Source organism: Rhea pennata, chromosome 2 (assembly GCF_028389875.1).
Source record: "Rhea pennata isolate bPtePen1 chromosome 2, bPtePen1.pri, whole genome shotgun sequence".
Taxonomy (NCBI): domain Eukaryota; kingdom Metazoa; phylum Chordata; class Aves; order Rheiformes; family Rheidae; genus Rhea; species Rhea pennata.
In genome coordinates, this window is record NC_084664.1 from 20,493,683 (window position 1) to 20,517,813 (window position 24,131).

The following is a 24,131-nucleotide window of genomic DNA, read 5'->3' on the forward strand; positions in this document are numbered from 1 at the left end:
AATGAAATACAGTTGTGTAGCCACTTATGAAAGTATTTTATCTCCTTTTATTGTATGTATCATTTTATAAAAAATACAATGTATTTCCAGAGGTTATATTTTAACACTACATATCATCACCAGTTGTTACTGATACACTTATAGAACTCTTCAGCTCTTCTTGAAATAATTTTTGCAAATGTGTCAGTAACCTATCAAAATGTATACTGAAAAGAGACATAAGACAAGAGATTCCCGTTAAACAAAAATGTTAAGATCCTGGCTTGCAGCTGCCGGAATTAGTTAATATAAGACAATGTTGATACAGTAGAAATGCTAACAGAAACTTAGAGTAAAATTTACAAAGCTCTCCTGTATTTACAAAGGGTCCTAAATTCTGGAAGTAAAGTGAACACTTTTTCTTTGATAATAATTCAAAGTGCTGAGAATAACAAAAAAGAACTAAATGAGTGCATCAATGAGATGCAAGGATAAATCTACACTGTTTTCACATTCTATATTTTTATTGAGTTCATAGGATTTTGAGATGAATATATGCTGCCATAGCATACACTACTTAGAAAGTTAAGAATCAATGTTCTTCTTCTAAAAAAAAAAAGTTTGTCTTCCTATTTTATTAGAACCAGTTAAATAGTATTTCACATTTGTCAATTTGCATATGTTAAATCATAAGTAAGATTTGTTATATATATGATAAAACAGTTTTAAACAATACATTAGAATCAGCACATCATGGAAAAACTTATCTTGCTTCCTCTTATTGTATGCTTATTATAAAACATAAGTGCACTGGTTCTTTGTTTACATGTTATTTGTTAAGAGGATCTTTTTAGACAAAAGACTTTATCTTAGACCACTGTTCAAAATATATCTTAGATACTGCCCTTGAATTCCACTGTATCCTCCCTTAACAGCATGTTAACCTCAGAGAGCCGCGTGAGCTTGTAAGATACTCACTGTCGGGTCTTTCTGATTCTGTCAGTCAGGAGTTCTGCTTGCAGCACCTATATGCGATATGTATTTGTACAGTCAAATGTTGTTGCCATTATACCATTTTTACAGAGATAAAGTTCCATTGAGGCCAATTAGGGACTACTGGAGTGAAGAGTGAGCAACAAATTTCAAAATTTGATCCATCATTTCTTGGCTGTTGATTCTTATGCCCATCTGTTCACATGGCAAACGACCCACTTGGAAGTTAGCTGGACCTTTCCCCTAGGAGATGAGTGACAGGCAAGAGCAGCTTAGTCGGTCTCCGGAACAATGTGAATATAATTTCTTCTGCAGAAAGCGTGGTCCAGTGTCTAGGAGAACTGTGCACCATTTGCCTCCTTTCACCTCATTATATTTTTGACAGGAACGTAGTTATGTGAAGGAGGAAAGAAAATCAGGGTCTTACTGGTATTGTCTGCTGCCAAAAAGACAGGTTGTATTGGAACAGGTGCTTTGAAAAGCTGTGAAAGGCAGCTGAAAGGTGTCAAAATGTGTATAACATGAAGCAACAGTTCACAGATATTTTGTGTGAATTTGGTCTCACAGCAGAAAATTTCAGAAGGGATACTCCACTGAAAGAATCTGTCTTAGAAACATAACTGTTTTAATGGGCATCCACTTGGCTGGTCAAAAACAACACATGTGATGCCCTCACACAGGATGAAAGATGAAGGGGGGAAATAAAATAAAATAAAATAAAATAATAAAAAAAGGTTTTCCTCTTATTACATTTATATCCTTCATTATCTTGGAATTTTCAAATCAGAGGGAAAAAAATCTAATAATCTGTTCCTAAAACATGACAAGCCGGTCATCTAGACTAAATATAAAAGTAGTTCACTTAAAACTCCATAAGCTGTATTTTGGTGAGTGATTAACTGCACAGTGTGTGTAGGTAAAAGAAAGAAGAATGCGTGATCCTTTTTATAGTACCGGACAAACTAATGCCTGTGAGCCACACTTGTCCCTTGACCTTGTTAAATGTGGCCCACGTGTTGGAGGGAGTACAAGTAACTTTTCCGACACATTCCCTTCCCACATGTTTTTCCTGCAGTGTGCTACTGTAGCTGGTTCTAAAACACATGGGAGTACAAGTGGCTTCCCCATGTGTATTTTAAACCTAACGGAGCTACAGCAGTCAAAAACACATGGGGATAGAAAAGGAACATCAGAGAAAAAATGCTTTTCCACTATTTGTGCTCATGTTCTTCATGTGTTCAGGGAACACATGAGAGAGCAAGAATAGGGAAAAAAAAAGACAAGGGAGAACAAGAGAAGAAAAGAGGAAGAGAGTAGAGAAGCAAAGAAGAAGGAACAAAAGAGTATGGAAGGAGACAGAAAAGACGATAGTAGAGATGGCATGGCAGGGGAAGGACGGGAATTGATAGGGAAAAAATCATAGAGCAAATCATCTAATTGCTCAAATGGAAAAAATCAAATGCATCTGTCTGTGCTTTTTCTTTCAGCTTTTTAGATGGTTTGTGTATTTAGTTTTACCAAATGTAGGAAGAGGCATGTTTTGGACATTCCCCAATGTCATCCCTCCTTTCATTTTCTGTCTCCAGATACTGCATCTTTGTTTCTGCTTCTGCTTTCTGTCTCATTCTGTCTCCTGCTTTCCCCTCCCCTTTTTCTCTTCTCTGTCTCTCACAGGCAATGAATGAGATGTAGCACATCATTGTATTAACAAAGCCAGGGTTTTTTCCAACCTTGCCTTAAAAATGGAATGCCAGCGAGTACGCTGTTATTCTTTCAGGCTTTTTTTTTTTTCTGAGAAGACTTAGTTGAGACAGCCTGAAGTCATCAACATAAACCTAAGTGAGCATATGGGGGAAATGTGACTTCCACTCCATTGCTAGTCATGGGATATGGTCATAGTCTTGATTTCAAGGAGCTTTACAAGAAGCCAGCTCTGAAAAAGTTTTCCTTATACTTGATGAAGTCCAAGAGGAACAAATAAACAATCTCCTACCTTCCTTCATGCTCGCAGCCACACGTGTGCACCCACAGCCTCTGCTCTGCATTTCCCTAGGTGTCCTGCTTCATGTGTGTTCCAGTTACCATTGGAATTCAGCCATAATTTGGAAGGAGTCTCTTTATTTTGTCATGTTGCACAACAAATATGAGTACACTAATAGGAATGTGCAAATATTATGTTATTTAAAATTATACATTTGATTTAATTTAGATTGGAATAAAGACGAATTGGCTTGGAACTTAAGTTTATTTGTATTATTGTTTGATAGTCTTTAGTTTATCTCAGAAGTTTTTTCCTGAATTTTGGATGAAGATAGTATAATACTCAGTTTTGGTATTGCATTTAGATTTCTGATTTTTATATTTAAATGAAAAGAAAAACTCCTAAAACATGTTTGCATTTTTTTTAAACCCCTTTTTCTTTTGGCACTAAGTTTTACGTTCTACCTATCTTTTTGACTGGTTTTGACCCATTTTAGTTGTATGCCAAGATCTCAAGGTTTCCAAACTGAAATCAGGAGCTAGGAGGATGAACAGCTTTTAGGAAATAGTCAACAGCTCTCAGGGTGCAATTGTAAAGGTCATTTGTTATCACATCTGTTCCTGTCAAGGCATCCTCTCTGAGGCAAAGCCCATTTGAGAGTCTGGAAACCCTGGGAGATTCTGTGGCAGGATTTTCTCTCTCATGCTGTATGCTAAAAAGAGTACATTCATCTGCGGAGTTCTCCCAGTATTAACAAGAACAGGCAGAAACCATTCTCCTCTGCCCTGTTTCACAGCAGCCTTCATTTCCGAGCCCCTGGCCTGATCCTAAGTGCAAATAGGCTGTTAACAGTGGGGTTGGTCTGTTTTCCCCTGCATCTCTTGGGACAGAGTACGCTGGAGCCCATCATTTAGCAGAAAGTCCAGAATTTCTTGAATATAGCTGTAAAGAAACTGCCGGGGTTGAGTGACCCCTAAGTTTTACTACTTGCAGTTGGAACTTCCCAATATTACAAGCTGCTCACGCCACCAAGTCACTGAGCTCCTTAGGCTGAGAGGGTTGTGCTGGCCGTGCTGGGCAGGCACGGAGGTGGGTAGGGTCCATCTTTGTGCTTCGCCCCCGTCCAGTCACATCATTGGAATCACAGCGCCATTTGCTGCTGGAATAATGCCATGAGGATTTTGCGTACAGAAGGAGAGTCAAACATGCATTTTATGATAGTAATCTAATCTAATTGTAGAGCTGTTACAGTATACATTATCATTACAGTACTTAGAAAAATATGGGCAGAATTTAGAATATCTTGTACTGCACCCGAAAGAGTGTTATCTAGTACAGTTTTAAAATAGTCTGTGAGAGCAGTAAAATATCTGATTAACTTAAAAAAAGTTGTCATATCAGGTAGATAATACTTGTTTAAAAATGTAAGCACATACCCAAGTACTTGTTCACCTAATCTATTATTTATGGAAAATGTATTAGTCTAATATTATGGGCCAAAATATCTTTTAGCGCAAACTGGTAAAGCCACTTGGGATTTATGCAGCTGTGCCAATTTGACTAGCAAATTACTTCATTTTGTATTTTTTTATATTTAACAGATAGACTATTTAAATTAACAAAGCTATATTATAGCTCGTTTTAACATCTTAGAAAATAAACTGTTTATATAATTTAAAGATAGTAAAGTGCACTAGTTTAAAGTGTAAGACATTCTAAGGTATAAATAAATTCAGACAAAATCTTTATTCATTCTTAGATTTCAGCTGATTGTTGATGTCTATACTGCTCTATGAAGATGAAAAAGGTAGGAAAAAGTAGTATTTTGGAGAAGGCTTTTGTCTTTATTTAGAAAGAAGTTCCATAATTGTTCTACAATGTACTTTACATGGCAAAGAGCAGATAAATAACAGTGAATTCTGCATCTGTCACTATTCTACATCTGTCACTCAAAAAAAAAAAAAAAAAAACTCTTTGCCTTTTTGGGAAAGATGCCTAAGGATGATAGGATATGGCTGATAACAATAATCCATATTTTGGCAATGAGAAGATTGTGACAACATTAGCCAGAGTAAGGGAATGCAGTCTTAAAATCAAAACATCTGTTATGGTAACTTACCCTGCTATGTCTACATGTTGCAGCATCATAACTAACATTCCGGCATTATCTTTCCGTAAGAATACACATCTAGCCTTGAAATTCAGCACTAACGTCAAATTAATTTGCTTTAAACATCGGATCATAAAATTAATATTACTGAAGCATGGCAGTTCATTTTTAGATACTAATAGTACCAGTAAGTGGTCTTCTACTTGATAGATTGCAAAACGTGTTGTATTTTATCCTTGATTATGAGAACAATTTGATTTGCCTCAGCATAGCTATTAAACAGTTACAGAGAGATTGATTGTAGTGGTATGAAGGATTTCACCATTAATGGTTTTACGAGAGAGATTCAGACTATAAACAGATTTCATGGCCATTCTTAACCAGAATGTCTAAGGGGAATCCCTTCCTACCCCGCAGCCCTCCACATTAGCTTGTCATGGAAATTTCTGTCAAAATAGAGATTTCTTTGATTTTCTAGTGCTTCATATCACAACACCTTGCTGTATCGCCAGCATTATATCAGTAAGGGCTTCGGTCATGGTTGCATAAAATGCAGGGGACAAATGCCCAGAATAAAACACTGTAATGAGTTAAAAGAAGTATAGCACATAGTGAGCCTGATCCTGTCCCATGAGGGACTTCATCCCATTGATTTTAGAGAGGATCAGTCCCCTCACACGTACTAGTAAACGTCAAAGTTGATTCGAGTTCTGCCATTTTCTACCCCCTACTCTTCTACTTATCAACAGGACCCAGGGCTGATAGCCTATAGTTGTCATGTATCTTGAATTTAGGAGCGGATATGCAGTGTCTGCACTTGCGCAGCCAAATTACATTGTGTGTCCTCTGTTCATTATGTATGGCTGTTAGAATAACTTATTATGATACTGGACTTCGAAAGAATATATTAACTTCCTGACTCTCTATAGCAATACCATACAGCTGGTTCGAATAAACATTCCAAGCCCGTGCATTTTTCATCTTGAAAAAAAATAGCAATCCTGAAGAAGTTTTGTATTTATTCAGTGCTTACTGTCATTGCTTTTGACACCAGCCACAAATTTAATAGTTTTAAAAATGGGAGTTACTCTCTAGGCCTTCACACCAATTCTGTTTTGTTTTTCTTCATTTATTTTGTTGACTACTGCAGTCAAAATGAGAGGAAAAATTGCTCATGTCATTAATTTTATTGAGTTATTGCAATATTCGACCTCACTAAAATTATATTGTTGTTTTTTATACTTTGAATAAATTGTGACTTTTTATAGAAGTAGAATCCATATACGGAATTCAAGTTGCTCTTGACTTTACCTTCTATAATGCATTGATACTGACACAAAAACATAACTAGCTAACTATGCTATATGTATTAAACTCTTGCATATTATGAAAAATATGTTTTTTCCTCAATGTTTCCTTGTCAGTTAATTTATTAATATTGCTTCTATTAAAAGGGCTGATGAAATGTTAAGACTAAGAGCTTTAGGCAACATCATCATGTGTATCATGGATATTTTTTCTGGATAAAGGTTGAAGATTTGATTGCATTTGGCCAAACTGTTTTTTATAATTATATTATTGTAGGTTGACTTCAGTTTTGGCTTCAGAGAGACTGCACCTATATTTTGCTCCAAATACTGCTCATCAGCAAGATATTACCACCCACTAGAGAAAATGGGATATATCGCAGCATGTCGGGCTTCCATTTCTATTTAATTCTGCCATTTAGTAAGTAATTTACTGATAAAAATTGCTAGATACTCCAGGTTTCTGAGTTGTATTCTTTCAGTTTAAACATTAATTATGGATTAAATAATCCTGTGTATGTTCACAATTTATAAGTTCTTTTCTAATCTGAAGTTAATTATGCAGAAAAAAGTAATATGCCTCATGGAATTCAGAGTTAGTCATGTATATGATAACTATTTCTAAGGATTTTTCAAAAGTTGGACACTGTATTTTATATCTCTTATATAATTAAGAGGTCTGGTCCAATTACGAGTGATGTAAATGAGAATGTGTCACTGATTTCAATGGGAGCAGCAGATGATGTTTTTTCATGATTACATCATACATAAAGAAGGCAAATGTGTATGCAAGTCTTATAATAATGCTGTAGCTACATTTTGATGTGTTTTGTTACAGTCTGAATGAATGGACAGTATGGCTATAAATCTATCTTTGATTAAGACAGATTTTTCTGGTGTCCTTATGTAAAAGATTATTTTATATAAACAAAGTTACAAGTTTGACAAGTATAGAACCATTCGGACTTACAGTGCTTTCTGAGTAAACACACACATGTAAAAATGCTAATTTATGACTGGAATTAGGGGTTTAGATACAGGTTCTTTTCATTCTGCTTTTGCATTAAGGAAGACTTTTGCATGGTACCCGTTCAAATAGTCATGAAACTTTGCTTTTATCAGAGATCTAGCTATTCTTTAATCTATCTTTATCTATCTTTAAAATTTACAGACAAGCTAAATCAATCTATCATTCTGTAACAGGAAGGTAAGGGAGTATTGTAAGCTTTTAGTACTAGACAAATACATGAGAGTAGTCTGAACTCCCAAATGCTCTATTAAGGTCAGATATGTTTCAAATTAGAAACCTCTGTTCTCACTCATAAATGTCTCAAAACGTTCAACTTCCAATCTGCAACTTTGGATGCTTGAATATTATAACAGCAGCCACTGGTATTAGTAGATAGTGATCCTTGTGCCATGACAGGCACATATAACTGTAACCCTGACCAGGTTCATGTGACTAGAGAAAAGAAAGGCTAGAGCTGCTGCATATTAGAACTTTACTATAAAGATGACTCGTTTTGAATTAGTCTGTCTATATAAAATATACTTACAAAAAGAACATTAGATTTAAATCCTTTTCTCCCCATTGACATGACATTAATCATACTGCTTTATAAATGTAAGGAAAGCAAAACATAGCTCACGCTCCTTGCCTTCACATTTGTTGTTCTTACCAATGAATGACTGTTCATTTATCTTGTATGTTTCCAGCTTCGATTTTAAAAATTATTTTGGGTATTGTTGCTTTGTAGTTTTTCTTTTGTTCTTGCTGACTGCAAGACATGCAACATGACAAGCACTGAGCATCTATTTATGTGGAGCATTCAAAGAAACGGAGAGTTATAAATATGGATGTTTGATGATAACATGTAACTATGTCAAAGATATTCCTTCATGATTTTTTTTTGGAAGTGACCATCCGAAACGATAGGGAATAGAAATAATGGTAAAAATAACATTATAAAAATACATTTTATATAAATATTCAGAAGTACAAAATACATTCTTAGTTCCAGGTAGAAAAGCTCAACCTGAACTATTTGGAGACAGATGTCCCTGTGTCTCTCTATCCCCCAATATCCATTTTCTGCAAAGCTCTTTTAAATGTGAGAGAGGATAAAGTTTCCCAACAGTTTATTGCTAGATTTACAATGCTAGCAACAAAGGCATTTGTAAAAAATGGGATAGACTTCTACCAGGAATTGATCTCTGTTTGGGTTAATGGATTATATGGCCAAACTGTGACTGTGACTAGACTATATGCAAGATGCTGCCACAAATGCACAGAAGAGCCCGTCTTGCAGGAGACTGCTGCTGGCATCCCTCTGGGTAACATCTCAGATGGGGTTGTGCTGATGCCCACATTTTCATACCAAAGCAGGAAGAAAGGTCAATGCTTCCCTAAAGATGATGTAAGCAGTCCATGTCCCTGTATTGGTTAAAGAAAATTTGTTCCTTTTGTAATTACTCCTAACTTACATTATTTCAAATAAGCATGAACAAGACTACTCATTGGTCAACACATTGGTGATTAGTTTTTTGGCTGTGTATTTTAATAGTGTTGGTTAGATATTAATAATGTTCATTTTTGATCCTTGGATAGGCTAACTGAAATCAGTAGGGTGTAAAATTGGCAGTATGAAGCCTCATTTTGTATTTCAAACATATATGTTATTTTAAGTAAGCTCTAGAAGACCTGTGCTACAGCAAAAAATAAATAAAAAACAAAGCTGAAATGGTTTGGCACAACAGAAAAAAGAAATATATCTGCTGAGTGCAATGAGCTCATTTTGTCCCAGAATCTGTACAACACTATGTAACTGGTTTATGAAACCTTGCTGCCATTGAGGTCTGTGGCACCCCGCTTTTGTTGCTGTTGGAAGCAGGATTAGAGTTAGATGGTCCGTGCTCTGCTGCACAGAAATTCAGTGGCTCCTTTGGGTCGTTTCTTGTGCACACCAATTTGTTTCCTCTTCTTTATTTCAAAGAGCTGCATTTAAGGGTTGCCATGCAGCCATGTAGTAAAATGTAGTAAAATTAAAGAAGTGCAGAATGAGAAAAGCATACAAGAACATTTAAAAGTAACTTCAATTTTTGAAATTTAAATCCTTTATAAACAGTTGTGAGATTAGGGGTATTAATTTCAGTGCGTCCTATGCTTTAATAATTGCTTTTGAAGGTGCTCTGGCCTTAGATCAGGGCGACTTTCTTTCGCGCTACGCAGAACGGCCTAGTTTTGCGCACACACGAACTGTTTTTTTTTGTAAGAAAGGTACAAAGGAGCAGTATTCCCACACGTGTGCATATACACGCGCACGATGTGACGTCGCTCACCGCGCTCGGCACACGCCGCTCTGTCGCTGCCCTCCTGGCAGGCCGCGCAACCGCCCCGGCCGCCTGCCCGCAGCCCCTCAGCAGCCCCTCAGCGCAGCCGCCATTTCCTCTCCTCGGCGGCTCGAGGCCTTGGCACTGGTGGGGTGGGCGGCGGCGTGAGGGGCGGCCGCCAGAGGCCACAGCTCGGCGGAGGGGGGCAGCAGGGAAGCGTCCTCCCCTGAAGGGCTCGGCCCGCAAGGCTTGGCGGGCGCCAGGCTCTCCGATACATGGCGGCTGGGGAAGCACCGAGGGGGAGCAAATGGCGGCGTGGCTGCACAGCGGCGCGAAGCGAGGCAGCGGGGGCGGGGTGCGGGCCGCGGCGCGGCCGCGGGCGCGGGAGGGCTCCGAGCGCGGGCTGGGGGAGGCTCTGCCGAGAAGGGCTCCGGCGCCGGGAGGGCAGGGCGCTCGGCGGGCGGCCGAGGAGCAGCGGGCAGGAGGGGCGGAGGCAGCTCGGCCGCGGCATGGCGCCGAGGGCGCTCCCCCGCGGCGGGGCGGTCGGCGCGGCCCTGCCGCCGACTCGGCCTCGACATGGCTGATGCTTCCGGCACTCAAAAGTACTGGGGCTTCTCTGTAGCTTTTTATTAATAAGCAGAAACTCTGTGACCTTCAAGCCTTCTTCCATCCCTCCAGTTTAAGCAGTTCTACAGGTAATTATTTTGAGAACAATTACACAAGATGTTACCTCAGGCAAATCGTATAAAATTAAGAGTACAGTGCTATATCGTTGAATTTCAAGTCGGTAGGAAGTATTAAAATCTGTAGCCTTCTGGCATTCCTGTGGTTCAGTATTTATTTGTGATACATGCCAGAGGAAAACGTAATGCTATACAGAAATAAATGTGATCGAATCCTGTTTGCTTTCACATAATTACATTTATTTATTTCAGTTTAACCTGCATTTGAAATGTCATGTGTATCTCATCTAGGCTAATACGTTTTTTAAAAAAATAAACCTTTATGGGAAGTGTGTTGAATAAGCAATTTGTTTTCCTTGTAATTAATGGATTTTTACCTAAGGTACAAGTTATAAATAAACTAACAGTGAGTGGTAGTTTGCTGCTGTCATTCAAGTAGTGGACAGTTGGGTAATTACAGACCATCAGAGAACTGCTGCAGTACTGATTATTATCTTTTAAGAACTTACCAGCCCTTCATCATTCAAAAGAAACTTGTATTGAAGACTTTAAATATATACTATTAATAAAATAAACCTATTAAAAGGTATGATGGTATTTTCAATTTACACATGAGAATAAGTCATCTTTCCTTCGTTGCTTAGTTTGATACCAAATGCCATATTGTGGAACAGGTAACTAAATATTATTTGTTTCTGTGTATGTATGTCTTTTCTTGGGACTTGATTGTGCAAACATGTGAATAGCTTTATAGAGATGAGGAGCTTTGGAGCTGAGTCAGACTATACCTCTGATTGAAGTTACTTGTTTTTTGTAGGACTGGATCCTTAAAATTTCAGAAAAGCCATCTGTAAAAACCCGGTATGCAAACTGTAATGTATTTGAACTAAAAAGAAAGTACTCATGAGAAAGATACTGCAGTAGTTGTATCTATTATGAACTGGAAATGCATATAATTTCAAACATGTTATATATGAGACACTTCAGACTTATTTTATATGTTATATATAAATATCTCTTTCATAAAGATTTTTAAATATTTGCAGAATTTTATTTTCAAAACTAAATAAGTTGCTAGCCATGAAAATATTTATTGACAGCAGTAATTCTCCAGTTATTTCATATCAAAATGAACAAAACCTATTACAAATAAAGAACAAAATTCTTAGCCTGAAAATTACTTTGGCAATTTTAGTTAAAAACTGGGCTTAGGATGGAAATGACGTATCTATAGGTCTTCTCGTCATAGAGCTAAACCCAAATGTAACACATTCCATTCTGTGATTTTTGTATTTACTAGAATTAACATTTGAAGCATGATATTGCAAAATGTATTTATGCACATAGTGGTGCATGTCTTCGGGGAGGAATTAGTACATACAGTGTAATGCTGATTGTAGTATGCTTATATCAAAAATACTGTAAAGCTCTTGGATCTTGTCAGGGCTTTGGATTCAACCTCGTGGTACTCATCTGGGTAAACTCTGTACAGATAGCAGGCATGTGGACTCCAGTAATAAGGCATCCACTACCTAAGCTAATCCATACAGTTTGTGTCTGCCTATTTATCTAGTGTTTATATGAGAATGAAAAGGTTAGTGCTGCAGCTTTTACTTAAAATACATCCATAAGGGATGATTGTTCATTTGAGTAATATTTCCAGAACTAGGATCATAAATATCTCTAAATAGAACACTGAAATTGTTAATAACATAAATAAATGCTAAATATTTTACTCTTCAGCTGTTTTCATTGATCCAAATTCTAATGATCATTAAGACATGTCAAAAATATGGGGATACGTTGTTTATACAAAAGGTCATTTGAAGTCCGTGGTAATTTTTAATTCATTGAATTGTTTTCAGCAGGCCTATCTATATGTAGCATAATCTCTTGCCTGTTTTCATCAAAACATCCCTAAATTCATCATACATGAAAACAGAACTGGAGGAAGAGGAAATGAACAATTTTCCAATTTATGTAATTTAAGATAAATATATGGGGGGGGGCTTTAATGCTTATTGGCCATATGAAATACGGATGATCTGTACTTATCAAGCTGCAAAAGCCTGTTAAAGGTAGCAGAAATACTGTTTTTTAAAGGGTTCTGTGGTCTTGTGAGACCATTTTTTCATTTGTCATTGAACTAGGTTCTATGATTTGTAAAAAAACAAACAAAAAAAACAAAACAAAAAAAAAACCCAAAAACAAAAATCATAATTTTTTCATTAATTTTGTCATGCCTTGGCTAGATATTTTTGGCACAATATTTTGAACCAGCTTTACAAATTGCATGTTAAAAACAAATGGAGCAAATTCAGAAAATGAGCTATTTTAAGATTGCTTGACTATTTCATTGAGAATTGACTATTTTAACTGTACAATTATATTGAATATTTTAATTTAACATGAAAATTTCCAGATGCATGAATAGTCTCCGGTATACCTCTTTTTTGGGGGAGTGTGTGGGGAATACGCCACGAAAAAGAAAAGGTTAAATATCCGAGAATCTGGAAATACTGAATGCATGAATGAATTACGAAAGCGATTCTTAAAATGCTCTTAGTATAGTATTCTAAAAGCTAGTAGATGTTGTAATGGCAAGACTATAAAGGGATATAACACTTAAAGATAAGCCATACATGATCATATGTTTTTCGTATTTTGTATTTACACTTAGGTAGTTTCTTGTGGAAATTGAGCAGATGTACAGTGTATTAACATGTAGTGTTAAAAAAAAAAAAGCAAAGTTAATGATGCCACAATTACAGCTAGGCTGTATGAAAAAATGAAAATGCTGGATGTGTTCTGAAAAATACGTAGTTGTAACATGTAATGCAGGATGCTCAGGAGTCTCTTCAGTAGCAACTAGGATATGTTGTGTGTGTTTAATAATACACCTTTTTATTAAAGTGAAATTGCATATATGTATAATAATTACTTGGAGGCAGTAAATAATTACAATACAAACCTCAGGAAAGTTGATCAGGCTTTATGTAATGAAAGCAAAGTGAGAAGGGAGAAGTAAAGAATAATTTTAGTCTTTTCAGACCTAGAAGGTTCCTGGGCGGGTGAACTGATAAGATTCTACATCTTGTCTGACTGCTGTTGAACTAATTATTAGGACCTTACATCATAGGCTCTACGGAGAAGGAGGAGAGCTTTGATATGGTCAGAATATGCTGTTGTGCACAGCCTGTATTTCCTTTTCCTGGGAGGATTCTTCTCTGTGCGAGCTGCAGTGTCCTGTGTAGCAATGGAGAGGTCTGAATGGAAGGATCCCTTTCCCCAGGGATGGCACATCTTAGTAAATGTTCTGGTGACTTGAGCCAGATGCCAAGGTCTGGATTTTCACTAAAATATATTAAAGTTCAGAAACTTGACCTCTTCTGTTCCCAGTCATGCACCGTACATGATTCTTTATTTAGGGGCAAGTTGTTCTCATTTTGTTCACAGACCTTCTTGAAATAAGTAGATTGCATCTGTGTGGAAAGGAAGAGAGATTCAGCTTGTGTGTTTCTCTGAAATAGTTTGTAATAGAGCCTGATAATAATAGTTAAAAAATAATAAAATTCGTCTTCAGTCCCTCGCAGGAAGGTCAACAGAACAGAATTGTGGATCCTTGTAACACTCTTGCCTGATCTTACCTCTTGCAGACCTGCTTAGCTTTTTGTTAAATGTTCGAACAGCAGTCTTCATACACTGTATTCGTGCTTTTAGACATAGTATCTTGCTTTTGTTTTACCTTTGATTTTCTTGGTACATGATGCCATAAGAAGATTAAGATAAAATGTAATCATCTGTCCAGTTTCCTTCCTATAGCCATTTTATGTATTAAATTCTCAGGCCTCACGGTGTTCTGCAGATTATCCAAGAAATGATAAATCCTTGGTAGGAGCCATCAAAGCATCTTTGCCAGTTTGTAGCTGCTAAAAAGACCCTCACATCTCTTTCACTGTCACTGCATTATTGATTAGCCTGCAAAATACGGAAGCTGTATTGATCGCAAATATTTAGGGATGAAAAAGAAAACATTGTCCTCGAAGGTATTTACATTCTTCTTTTCTCTGTTAAGGAGATCTTTCTTCTCTTGTGTTTCTCTTGCAGTCTTCTACCTACTACATGCTGCAAGCTGATGTGTTCCTCTGGTGATACTGGCAAGATGAGCAAATGGTTTTCTCTCCCTTTTGGGGCCAGTAGTCATCAAAAAGCTGAAAGAAACAAAAGAAGGAGAGCATTTAGATAAGGATCGTTTGATTGGTTTTGTACCCACATACCTTTGGGCAGAATAGAAAGTAAAACTAATTTATTTTTTGACTATATTTTAATTATTTGTATTTAAAAATTATTTTGACATTCCTGCCAATTTAAACCTCTGTGTCTGAAAAACGTCTTACCTAATGTAGCCCATAACAGTCTGTCTCTGTATTCATAGGTTCTCTTAACTCAGTTACAGAAATACTCTTGTGCAGAAAGGTTGAAACACAAGACCTGAGAAAAATCATAGCTTGCTGAATCATTTGGGTGAGATCTGAAAAGTGACTTTGCAAATGAGTAACAGTGAGATATACACAGCAATTCCCTGCGGATTGAGCAAGTTACCGCTCGCTGTCCCTTCTCCATGAAGTCCCTGCTTGGCTACATTGGCACATGCAGGTGATTTCTGCCTGATTAGTGTACAGTTAGTTCTCTGCCTGGTACTTAGGCTGAAATCATTAACATGTGTCTTGTATGTTACCTGAATGAAAGGCGAGTTCACGAGTTATTATTGCCCATTTTTTCTCTTTGCTCCTGCACTTCCCTGTTTCGATTACAAATCCCCCTCCAGGCACAAAGCAAGCTGGACACCTACAGAGCAGCTAAAGAGTTATTTGTTCCCTAGGTGGACACTAATGAATGACTGCAGTGCTGCCCTGAGTGAGGGGGTCCCCACTATTAAAAGTTTAATAGAAAGATCTGAGAAGCTGGGGGCCAAGAAGAGGAGGAGGGGACAGGGAGCTGTGAGTAACTCACTAAGTGCCTTCTCTGTTCCTTTGCCACAGTGGAGATTATACCGTCCGTTAGGACAGAAGTGACTGGAGAGAGAGGTCAGTTCTCTGCATTTTCACCTCCTTTTGCCTTCAGTCTCACCACAAGCTGTTGAAACTGCAAAATATGTTGGTTCCTTTTCACTGTAAAATCTCTGAAAGCAGCAGGAATATGGCCCATCTGAAAAACAAGCCATTTTGTCTGGTTTCTTAACCAGACAAATGATTTCTCTCCTACTCCTCTTTGTTCTCTTTTTTTATTCCTAGTCTGTCTCTCCTTTCTTCCCCCCTCCCTTTTTTTTTGTCTTTTTAATCTCCATAGTATTATCTTTCTCTGTCTCATGCTTTTCAGGATAGGTGTATTTAATTTTCAAACTTAAAGATTGTTTTTTTTATGATTCTCTCTTTAAATATTCCAGCTCCCACATACATTCCCATACAAAGCAATCATAAAGTTTCATAAAACAATGGAGATACCTTTTTCCCTTTTTTAACTGGGGTAATAATAAACCTCATGATTTTTTCTCACTCCAACCGAATTCTAGGAGAAGCACCAGTTTTAATTTTTGATGTAGTCCATATTACCGTATGAAGAAAATGGAGTGCTTATGATATTGAGAGAAAGAGAGAGGAAGAGAGAGCTGTATCCCTTCATTTTTTTCTGCTACATATTACCAAGAATGTTCTGAATGTCTCTTGTATAAGGCTCTTAGAGAACAAACTAAACCTCTTGTATATTGTTCCTCTTACAACTGCAAGAAAAAGATTTTTTTTTCCAGGTTCAGGTGACTAAAATTTGTGCTGTCATGGGGTTCTGCATGATTTTACCAGCATCAAAAGGGGCAACTGGAGAACAACATTGGAAGAAGCTTCCTTGCACTAGAGATACTTAAGAGTTATAATTGTGCTATAGCCAGCCTTTAGTGTTTCTCATTTGTTTTCATGATGTGAGATCGAAACCTCCCAAGTCCTCCATTTTGGCCATAGAATTCTAGAATTAGAGAACTTTTCTAACTTTCTCATGGTTGCTGATAAACGTAAGTGGAAGAACTGCAATTTCTTGAGTCCCCCGTGGTTCTTTGTCATAATATGTGTCATCTTTTGTAGTGATCTCTTTTGGGAGGAAATGCAGAAACCTTTTGAGGCTGTAAATGCATCCACAAAAGAGCACTAATGACTGAATTTGGTGCAGGTCTCCTCTGACACTTTCTGATTAAGAAGAGGTTTCTGGAAATGGTCTTTGCTATTAAACCCATCAGCACTGGTTTCTTGAGATTGCTGTCTGGCAGAACATGCCAGATTCATATCCGGAAGTGTCTGTAGTGGATTCACAGAGCTTACCTGGGTTCTTCTTTCCCTCTCAGAACACTGGTGTTCTGGGTGAATTATGGCCTTTGGACAGATGTAAAGCTGATTAATGTGATCACTTACAAAATAATTTTTGGAACTGAAGTAGATATTTTCTGTAGTATACTAGTATATTTCAGAGATATATACATTGTGGTAAGGATACAGAACCTGCATTCTTCTTGAGATATTTAAAGGATTCTGGTTTTAAGTCTGCTATAAATTTTGCCCTTCACTTTTTTCTTACGTTTATGCCATGTAAGAAAATACTTCTATAATGTGTTAGTAATCAGATTGTGTTGGAAGTTAACATATGCTTTCATATTGCTCTGAATATGGTTGCTTTCCTGAATTGGGGCATATGTTTAGAGCTTGAATCTGATTCCTAGACTTCAGAGAACATCAAAATAGACTGCTGCTCCTGGGAACAGAGACTCTGGCAATTCCTGTGTTCCGCAGAGACTCCATCAAAGTTCAGTCGCATAAGTTTCATTTTTATTCTCATGATACTCGCTATTATTTTAAGAACACTTAAGCATTCTTTGTAAGTGCAATTATATATATAAAAAAATGCAAGGAACAGGAGATTTCTTCCTTTCTTAGCATGATAAAAGGAATTGCTTGAGAAAAACGTGTGCTATGTGAGAACCGTTACTTTTACTCTCATTGATGTTACACGCACTTCTTGTACCAGTAAAATTTTCCTTTCACTTTTTTTTAAATGCTTTCTTAAAATTAAGGATCTTTTGGTGAAAGCTGTTAAAGTGACTGCCATAATGATTATACTCTTCCCAGTAGTTGTTCCAGAGCAACTAGATTGCAGTGAATTACAAAATGCAATTCTCTCTATAGTGTGTCAGGTGAGATCTGAAAGTCACTTCTGAGTGTAGTCTTCTCTATTTGTTTTTTGGGTCCTTTGCCACAGCTGCAGACTGGATTCCAAATCAGTGATAACAGTGATGGCTATTCTGTAATTTTGGCACAAGTCAAGCTAAAACAACTTTTTGTGTCTCTTGAACATAAGTGCAACTCTACATTTCATGATCCAGAACCAGGCAGCCAATGCCATTTCCCTTTCTGGTAAGTGTGATTATGAAGGTTGAGCGAATGCTTGACTTTTTAGGTTACCCAATAGTCTGCAATTAGCAGCAGCCCAAGATTTCTGGATTTTCTCATCTAGTTATACAGCCTTTTTAGCGTGACATGCGTTCTAAGACAAGTCAGAGCTAATTGAACCAGAGAGGTCAGTTGAATACCATTGTTCAGTCTTGTTCTTTACTTTTAAGGTAAGCTGATCCTATTTGCAGAGATATTCTTTCAGTCATGGCACTTTTTTGACTTTGCTAATAGATCCCAAAATATAAGATATATTCTGTATTTTCTGTGTGTCTGTGTAGGTGTATAGGAATAGTAAGTTAATAAAGTCATAAAAAGTAAGCCACCTTTGTATTTAAAAAGCAGTGAATCTGTATACAAAGAACTGAATAATAAAAACTCTAAATGCATTTTATTGGGGGAATGAAAAGAATAAAAATCTTAAAACTGATCAAGAAAAACTGTCTATACCTGGTTCTTCCAACCTCTTGAGTCCTTCTTCTGGAGTATTTTCCATAGTTTGATGCTTGCAGCCCTGTAAAAAGTAAACTTTTGTCCTAAAAACTTAGTGATGACTCTGCTTTTAATAATTTTCGTAGCAATGTTGGATTGTTAGTTGTCCATTTATTTTGTATCTTAGTTTCAATAAGGACTAAAATCATTTATTTCAGAGGAAGATACAATAAATCTTTTGATTTTAAGCTGTTCATTTGCAGACTTCAGTTCCAAAAGAAGCAATTAAAAATATATCTGAGAAGAAACTGAAAGTTTTAGTGACTAGGCATCTTTGTAGTTTAGGCTGAGTTGTAAATTGAAAGAAGACAGTTCACCAAAAGTGATGTATAGAGAATAATAAATAATGTAGGTGCATGTGTAGGGGTAAATTATCCTTGTGAGCTACTATAGAGTAGTTAATGAGTAAATGAGTTAATATAAGTAGAAATTTTCTTTTCTTTCTGATATAGGTTGTTGAGGAACTGTTCTAGATGAATATCTGGACTTTTCTGAGCAGAGGATGAGTGCATGGTATGTTTATAATACTCCTAATCAATATGCAGTTTCTCCCTTTACCTATACTAGCTGTCTCTGACATGGAGGAACTAAGGCCTCTATCTGAAGGACTTGGATGTCATATGACAATGAATTTTTACATTCATGAATCCCCAAATGATAAAATAAGATTATACAATATAAAAATAATGTTTGAAAATAAAATATGAAGTGGATTTAAATATTATATGTACTATACAACTATTAAATGTGCTATTTTTCTATATAATATATATTTATACATATTTTTATAAAAATAAATAAGCCATAATAAAATACTAACCCTAGTTTGGTATTTAGATCCCATATACCAGATACTGAAATAATTAAGCAGCTCCAGATGTGATCCACAAGAAACAGTGTATCAAGGGAGAAAGCTGCCTAGAAATTAACAATAAAGAACTGATGGGTGTGAAGGTTTGTCTGAAGTATCATACTTTTCTGGTCTCTGAATGCCTTTAACACTACTTGACCTCCTCCTTTGTTCTGAAAATGCAGTCAGAAACCTTCTCCTAAGGGTAAATAGCTACATCTTTTCCATTTACAGAGTAGTGATAAATAGTGTTGCCTTTCTGCGTGATAGCTCATTAAGGCTTTAGCAGTCATCCAAAGTCGTCCATGTTCAGTTATTTTCCTGTAGTGCTCTGTGGCTTTCAAACTGAAGAGATAATATTCACTGTTGCGCATGTTCTTTTTATTTTCTTTTATGCCTCTTAAGACTTTAAATGAAAGGCTTTAAGATTCGCTGAGGAAGAATGCTGCCAAGAAAGGTGCAAGTGACACTGTGCCCTCACCTGCTTCACTGCCGCTGTCCGTGTGCTTTGAACACAGCTTTGGATGTCTAATGCTAGTTTCAGAAACCTAAAAGTAGATCTTACTTTGCTTAGTCTAAATCCCTTTTTAGATGTAGCCTCTAGATGCAGATTCTTGAAACAGTTTATGTGCGTTAATACTAATGGGACTACTTGCGTGTATAAAGAAAAAAGTTTAATGCTGTCCTAACAGGTCAGACCTTTGTTCAACACAATTCCTTGGTATTTTCACTGAATAGCTATGTTGCTTGGGCATAAAGTGAGACATGAATGCTCCACAAAACTGTTTGTCTGTACTTCTACACAAAGAAAATAGAAGGGGTTCTTGTGAGTTGAATCTCCTGAATCGGGGAACAGCAGCAGACCGGACAGGAAAGCATGCCACCATGAGCATCCTTAAAAACCATTATTTTAAAACATATTTTAATTACTACTGAGAGTTTGAGTCTTCTCTTCCACCTTTCAAAAAATGCAGTTCAGAAAGGTACCAAGGATATGCAATAAAGATTTGAGCAGTAATGTGGCAATACTGACATTTAGATAGCTTTTTTTAATCTCAAAGAATATAGAAAGATTGGAAAGGCTGAGGTGTGGACGATACGTGGTCAAGCGAAAGTTACTCGGTGGGTAACCTGACCAAGCTAATGTACAAAATATGAGCACTAGAATCAAAAGCTCTTGCTCTTACTCGTATTGGTGAAGACTCTTTGGTTTCAGGGGTGAGTTAAGACTTCTTGGTCCTGGGCTGCCAGAAACTTGATGATAACTGGTATCTACTTGGAAAGGAGTTGGTACTCATCTTGTATAATGGATATAATGTGCCTGCTTGACTCTTAAAGGTTACAGCGTTTAGTGGACAGAAGTGCCATCATGCAGAGTTTCATGGGGTTATAAGGGAAAAAAATGAAGCAGCTGACATTGCAAGACTTTCAGAAAGATTCAGACAATATAGTCTGTGACAGAAAAGGGGAAAATATTTGCTCACATCTGAATGTGAAAACCTTGTTTATTGTAAAATAATATTTCAAGTAAAATAGTGGGAGTGTTAGCTTTTCTTCATTGCTGTCAGAGCCTTAGAAAGGTAAATGTAACTTACCTACATACATTCAGTAAGATGCTGCCTATTTTAATAATCTAGTAGTTTTCTGCAGTCAATTAAATTTACTTGGAAATACATTAATAGAGCAATTTTGCAATAATATTTGGGAATTACATTTTAGCTTATATGTATAATGGATGAATTAGTAACACTCATGAAGAAGCTATTTTAACTCTTTGATTTGCGAATTTATTTCACAGAAAGTGAGTTGCCATGAGCGATGAATAACTGGGAATTAATCTTTGAGACTGGGTGGCAAGAAAAATATCTGCCATTTAAACTATTTTCTTTGCTGTCACTTACACTATTTTCTTTTTGTTTTCTCTCCCTTCCCATAACATTTTGTAAGATTCGAATAATATTTAATGGTCAGGGTTGTGTATGTGTTCAGCTAACCACGGGCCAGAACATACCGAAACTAAAGTACAGCGTTTAAGAAGATGATTTTTGGTTATGTGCTGGGATACGTGGGAGCCGCTGGAGGACATGAGTTGCGCTGCAGAGAGACTGCCGCCGTGGGAGTCTCTGTGGCGCAATCGGTTAGCGCGTTCGGCTGTTAACCGAAAGGTTGGTGGTTCGAGCCCACCCAGGGACGGTCCCTCTTTTAGCTCTGCCACCGCCGCTCGCAGCCCGCCGTCGTTTTGTGCGTGCGCCGGCGGGAGGAGGCGAGAGCGGCGCTGGCGGCTCCGCAGGCGCCTCGTGCTGCCGCGCAGGAGGGCCCCGGCGGGGAGCCGCGGCGGCGGCGGCCCAGCTGCAGCGCGGGCGGCGCCGCCCGCTCTGCGTCCCGGCAGCGAGCGGTCCCGCCGCTTGCGGGCCAGGCGGTTCGCGGCGTGCAGCGGGCGCCGCGGCCTCCCTCCGCGGCCGGGCGCGCTGCACCGCGGGCGCTCGCCGGGCCCGCGTCTGGCCGCCGGCCGGGCGGAAAGGGGCCGCGTTAGCGCCGAGCCCCGCGGCTTCGTTTTGGTCTGGGCGGCCGGCTCTGAACCGGGAACGGGGGTGACTCTGGGAGTTCGGTCGGCCCTTCCTCCGGCAGCGGAAGATGCAAATACCTCGCTTGAACTGCGTAACACTAATTAATGAGGGTGCGGAGCAATTAGGATTTGCCTCAGGGGGCATTGGGCTGTCGCACTCTGCTACTTGAGCAGTTGCCATCGGATAACCGGGCTTGGAGCCGGGGCTCCGGAGCGGCGAGGGGGAATGCCATTTGCAAAAAGGGTTATTATAACTACTGCTTTATATGATTATCGTTGTTTTCGTCGCTGTTCATTAGTCCGGAAGTTAAAACGCACAACTTCTTTCTTCCTTTTTTTCTTTCTCTCCCTCCCTGACGGACGAAGGCAGCACAATTTTACAGCCTTCACAACTGGTGCTAAAATCGTTGTGGAGAAACGGCGCCAAGGAGCAATCTTTTACCTATGAGAGTCTATAGGAAAGGCGAGGCCACCCCCTTCGCAGCTGCCCGGCGGGTGGCAGGCAGCGTCGCCGCGGCCGCGGAGCGCCCCGGCGGGTGGCTGCGCTGCGCTGCGCTGCCGCGGCCGCGGGCGGCCCCGCTGGCGCCGGCGGCAGCAGGGCTGCTCAGGCCCGCGCGCTGCTGCCGGCTGCGCTGCCTCGCCGGGCTCTCCCTGCCCGCGCGAAGCCGCTTTGCATAAATGAATGTTAAAAGCAATTACGTTGGGAGCTTCGCCTAAACGTATCAATTAGAAGTTGGCACCTTCACCATATCTGAGCCCGTGACCTGATTCAAATGAGCATTTCAGTCGTGTAAAATACGGCTGCCTTCCAGACCGACTCTGCGAAGTCTGCTAGGATCTATTTACAGTTTATAGAAAACAGAATTCATATTAAAAATCCCTCCTGCCCCAGTGAAGTTGTATTTCACAGATCTCTCTTTTCAACTCGCCTGTTTTAAATAAAGGATATAGCCCTCTTAAAGGTCAGGCTATGCTATTGATTTACCATTGGTGACAAGATATGGCCCTCGCTGGCTAAGATACTGGGGAAAAGACATTTATTTACAAACACCGAAGAATCATTTTAAAGTAATAAACCCTAAATCGTTAACGTGTTGGATCTGCAGCAATTCACTGACATGTATTTGTATCATCTGGATCTTTTACATTTCAGTAAAACATTTTGAAATATTGGCAGCTTGTACCCAGCATCAGGGTAAGTGTAGCTCACTGCCAGACCCACCTAGTATCGTTACCAATACTTAACCCATAAGCGTTTCCTGCAAAATAGTGGAATTTTATTTTAACCGAAGTCATTTAAATAAATCTCTTTCTTGCTATTTACATGTTGTTTGAAGTAAAAGGATCAAACCTGGTAGCACTTCATTCGCTGCAGCTAGCAAAAGCATCGTAGGAGGATAGAAATTTAAAAATCTGCATCTGTCTCTGTTTGCATTGCCCCACTGCCATGTAGACATTAAAAGTTAACAGTAATAAAGAAAAAAAAAAAAGCGAGTGTAAAGCAGCAATAGCTAGAAAGCTAGTAGCAATTTAGGAGCTAAATTTTACCAAACTGATACTGCAGAAGGAAAGACAACCGACTGTGGGACCATAAAGCAATCTTACTTTCTTTATCAAGTCCCAGGATGGATTTTATAGAGGTGATTGTTACTGACCACGGGGCTTGTTAACGCTTCTTGAGGCTGTTGCGTGGTGTTGTGTACATGTGCACACACAAAAGTGTTAGAATAGCCACAGTATGCATACTGTGTTAGAGAGCTACACAGAAGGACGCTCTTTCAAGTGCCACATCCTATGTTTAGTAATATAAAGAGACGTTCAGACAGTGCTTGATAAACTCATTTTGTAGAAGTGGAAAGATTGTGTACGGAAAGCACCTCATCCCATCTGCTCACTGATTACAATTAAGGTTGCAGAAAAGGGGAAACCTGATACATTTTGGGAAGAAGACAGGGAATCGAGGCTTTGTGTTAAGTCAAATGTGTGTGTGTGTTTCTTTTTTAGTGAAGCTTTCAGTTATCAGCCATGGAAAAAGCTTTTAATAGCTGTGTAATGTAGCAATAGAATCTCTGATTCTTAAATTAATCCATTTATCTATATTAAAATTAGGAGAAATAAGGGATTGCATCATTTTATACTTTTAGGAAAAAGTTGACACATTCAGAGTGACCTCTTAAGAAACACCGAGCTGAATTCCAGCATTAATATTTATCTACCTAAACCAATCAATTTGTAAAGCGGCTGGAGAGTTAAGAGATGCTGTTGAAATGGGCGAAAGAAACCGGAATTACACAACCGTCAGGACAAGACAGTCTGGCGCTTGTGTGCACAGCACAATTAGCGCAGGTAA

At 38.4% G+C, this 24,131-nt stretch overlaps 1 non-coding gene across 1 annotated transcript; it reads left to right on the forward strand.

The window, feature by feature from the left end:
• The first annotated feature begins 21,334 nt into the window (after nucleotides 1-21,334).
• Nucleotides 21,335-21,408, forward strand: TRNAN-GUU (transfer RNA asparagine (anticodon GUU)). Its single transcript has one exon. It is a non-coding gene; the product is annotated as a tRNA-Asn (tRNA).
• Nucleotides 21,409-24,131: the final 2,723 nt, after the last annotated feature.